The following is a 4,547-nucleotide window of genomic DNA, read 5'->3' on the forward strand; positions in this document are numbered from 1 at the left end:
GAGCTGTGACGAAAGGGTCCATTCTAGGTCTCTCTCTTTGACTTATAGACACATCACCCTGATCTCTGCCTTCATGTTCACATAGCACTCTCTCTGTGTGCACGTCTCTGTGTCCAGATTTTCCTTTTATGACACCAGACATACTGGATTAGTGTCCACCCTAAAGGCCTCATCTTGATTACACTTGCAAGGACACTATTTCCAAATCACATTCTGAGGTATTGGGAGTTAGGACTTCAACATATAATTTTTGGAGAGGACACATTTCCACCTATAACTCAAGTCTGTAACAGACTGGCAATAAGATAACTTTAACAAGTGGATGAACTAAGAGGGCAACTGTGTTACAGAAATCTTTCAATGAATTCCTGTAGTGGTGCCAACTTTCACCTATCAATGAAACCAAAATTGGGAACAAATAAAATACTTAAAGGATGTGTTGTGGCAGGCCTTTACTTGCTATTGCATCACAGAATCAAAGTGCTCGCAAGAAATATGGGTATAAATCTTGAACGAAAGCTTTAGAATAGTTTTTACCAAAGATATAAAGTTTTGGGAAAATGGAACACCAGTCTTAGAAGGAAAAAGGGTTTCATGATCAAGTTAATCCTGAACTCAAGTCATCAAATAGTTGATGTATTTTGGAGCAGAATCTTTCACTGGGCCTTAATATTAAAAGCATTTTCCCAATGATATTCGGATCTTGGACCTGCAGCCATGACTAGACAGCTTGCTTCAGTGCAGAGTTCTGACCTGGTTGAAGAAATCTACAGTGCTAACTGTCATCTGTTGATTGAGATCTTCCTCCTTGGGCAACATGACTGCTCTTCTAGGAGTCCCACTTCCTAGAGGGCTTCTGCATGTTTTAAGTGTTCGTACTAATGAACTCCTTCAGGGATGTTCTTTGACTTAAATGTATTAGAATAATGGCTGCTGAAGAGGAAGCTCATCTTTTCCCCTCCCCAGGGAAAGGCCATTAGACTCCAGTGCCGTCAGTATTCAGAGCCAGCACTCAGGGAGCCAGGAGGGGTAGACAGTCCTCAGTCTGTGGAAGGTAGAGCCCAGGCTACAGCTGCTCCAAGCTTGAATCAAATTTGGTGCAGATTCCTGTGCTGCCCCTCCTACTGCACCAACCAGAAAAATGGACCCAGCTACCTCTCACAAGAAAAGCCTTCATTTACATTGCAATTATAATTTTTGATATCAATCAAATACCCAAATATATATTTATGATTTGTGGTAAAGGTATATGAAGAAAAAGAAAAAAAATTCTATAAAGAACCTCAGTGGCAACAACTGTAAAATGTGACAATATGCTATATGTTTCAAGGATTAAACACAATGATGCATGAAGGGCACTTTGCACAGCATTTGGTGTGCAGTAGATGGCCAACAGTGTGAGCCATTTTGATGTTAACTTTTTGTCTTGTAATTCCAAACTATAATATCTTCTGTATTGGAATGTTTGCTGATTTGTAGTGATGGATTCTTCTAAGGAATTTATAGTCTATTATTATTATTTACTGCAGTTAATTCACCAACTTGTTATTCTACCCTTCCATAAAGAAGAATTAAGTATATGTAGGTTCTATGTCCCAACAAAAGCATATATGGTTTTCCTATGCACACCAATCACAGAGTTCTATTAACTCTATTGCTGCCAGATAGAATGGACAAACTACGTGATATTACCTGTATTATTTTCTGCCAAAATGCTAAGGATTGATATTATTTATATCATGCAAAAAATCAGACTGACATCTAAATCACCTTTGCTAGTTTTTAAGATCAGTTATTTACTTAGGTCTGTTTCGTTTTTCCAACCATCCTGCAAAGTCTTACCATTTTGATTTACATCAGCTTGATGCCAATCTTTTGTCCACTTGGAAAGCATTCTTGGCACATGGAACTAGGAGGGAGATTGCCGTCACTGGCAGCCTCTGTACCATTCCGAGAGCATCCCTGTGTGGCTGGGAGGGAGCAGAGTGCCCGTGTCAGAGGATGAAAGGATGGAGTTCCCCTCCAGTGTGTGGCACAGGGCTGACCCAGGGCCTGTGCTGTGACATGTCTCTGGTCTCTTCTGCTGTTGTCCTGTGCTCATACAATTGCAGGCGATAACGCAGGTCACAGAGTCATGTGATGTGGAATTGTAGGCCCGACAGGGCCATCTTGTCATACATCTGAGCATACGACTGTATCTCCTAGAGAATAATACTATTTTAAAATAATAACAATAGCTAAGTTTACTGAATCTTTGATAACTGTCAGTCCTGCACAGCAAAAGGTAAACCTCTACCTATTGACTCATGTAATTTCAGCAACACATGCCTGTGGGGTGTACTGTTATTCTCAGATGAGTAAACTGAAGTTTGGAGAAGTTGCAAATGTCCAAGAACCTACTGCAGAGGTGACATTATCACTGATTTTTTTTCCCCAAAATAATGTTGTATATGCATATATTCTTTAGAGTTTACAAACATATGTTATTTCCACTTGATCTTCCTCCTCACAGGCTTGTGAGAGTCTGCTCCAAACATATCTCACCTGCCATCTATTTTTGCACCTTTCATCAGAGTAACTGGAAAGCCTTATTCATAGAACATTATCCACATCCCGGAAACGAGGAACTTGAGAGTGGGCCTAAATGCGGCCTCCATGATTTGCTCTGGGCCAATGGAAGTTTCTTATCCAGGTAAACGATGGTTTGGGTAAAGAAGTGGATTGTCCAATATTCCCCGGAAGCCCTTCCCATGGTTAGTAAGGAAGACAGCATCCACCGCTGCCTCCAGGCGCCCGTCTCCTCACAGTGAAGCCAGGCAGGACCAGGAGCTGGGAAGTTCCTTCCTGGCCGCTAGAGGCCAGCAAGCTGCAGACAACAGCCTCCGAGCTGGAGCCTGCGGCTTCTCGCATTGGGACAATGATGCGGAAATGATCATTACAAATGAAGAAAAGGATGCTAGAATATTTTTAGGAGAAAAGACATATCGTTTCAATGTGTACCACTGAGATGCCTGTGGTGTTTAGGGCCTCCCAAGACTTCCCTGAAAGGCAGTCCTGAGCAAATTAAGCAAGTAAAGAAAGGGTGTCTTTGGGATGTCTGTCTACATCTTCCAAAAGCCCCATACTTTCCTTTTCAGCATAGTGCTTTCCTTCTTCCCCATCCCTGTTTGAAATAAAAAGAAAAAAAACTTTAAGTGTTTTCTTTTTACTTCCAATAATTTAATTTCTTGAACATAATAATGTCATGCCCTCTCTTCTCTTTTCTTGGGGATATACAACCTTTGTCTCCCTGGTTTTCTTTCTATTTTCTGATTTTCTATCTATCACTCCTCTCTTCTCTCTGCTGCACTTCTACAAGGGAATAAACATTGCCTGGGTAGGTAAATTTACTCTCACTGCTTCAATTACCACCTGTGAACTGGTGACTCATGGATCTAATATCTTTGGCCCACATTCCTACAAGCTCCAAAGTTCCCATTTCTCACTGACTGCTGGACATTTAAATGTGGGTGTGTCACCAGGACACATTAAGGTGCTCTGAATATGATAAAATGATAAATAAATTATAGTTATCAGTACTCTTTACTATCTCTCTCTGCCTTATTTGCCATGGTACTGAGGGAGAGTATTCTAAAATTGAACAAGGCAGAACTCTTGACCAATGAGCTAAAAACATATTACACAATGGTAGAAGAACTGACTTTCAATAATCATGTACAACAAATTATTTTTACATCTGGGTAATGTCAAATTCTACATACAATGCCAATGTTGGCTTTTTCTCCCCTATTTGACCCTCCCATTAAATATTTAGCATAAATAATGACTATATTCAGTAAGTGGATATAAATGTTTTATCTACCATGGTCTTCAATGTCAAACAGTCTCACAAATAAGGCCAGAGATAGTCATTGTTAAGACTAACAAAATGTTCAATATTACATCCTGGATGTTACTTGAACATTTTATTAGTCTTAACAATGACTTTATCACTGGCTAGAACACATGGAGTGAAGAAGATGAAGTTGAAAATGCAGGTCAAGAGAAGATGTGTAAAATTTTTTTTTTTAGCACTTGATGCAGGAAGGAGGTTTATTGACGTGGAAGATTTTGAATGTCCAGCTGAGAAGCTGATTTTTTTTTTCTAGATGCAGAAATCCCCCAATGAAGGAAGAATGCCATGATCGGTCTTTGTTCTGGAAAGATGTACTACTCAAGTCAGTATGGAGAATTTATTGGAGGGGTAAGAAAGAGACTAAAGGGAAGCCAACCAGATAAGGAGCATGGCCACAGGTCAGGGGTTTTAAGAACTAGAAGGAGGGCAGTGGAAGTAGAAAGCAACAGATTAACAGCAGTTTGCTTCTTTATCTTGACATATTGCTTGACAGCACTGGTTTCAGGCACTGTGTTACTTAGGTTAAGGGCCTTGGGCTAGACTGAAGAGATGAAAGTACTTAAGTGTAACAAATTTGTGCAATTGCACCCATAAAGACTTGCCTCATGGTAAATGTCTAAAGAAGGCACACTGAGTTAGAAGTGATCATGTG

The 4,547-nt window shown here is 40.2% G+C and overlaps 1 pseudogene; it reads right to left on the bottom strand.

The window, feature by feature from the left end:
- Window positions 1-344: 344 nt before the first annotated feature.
- LOC114216752 (MOB kinase activator 1A pseudogene) lies at window positions 345-950 on the bottom strand (annotated as a pseudogene).
- Between the last annotated feature and the right edge of the window lie 3,597 nt (window positions 951-4,547).

This window comes from Eumetopias jubatus, unplaced genomic scaffold (assembly GCF_037043125.1).
Source record: "Eumetopias jubatus isolate StellerSeaLion01/CBP00866 unplaced genomic scaffold, mEumJub1_p1.0 scaffold_11, whole genome shotgun sequence".
Classification (NCBI taxonomy): Eukaryota; Metazoa; Chordata; class Mammalia; order Carnivora; family Otariidae; genus Eumetopias; species Eumetopias jubatus.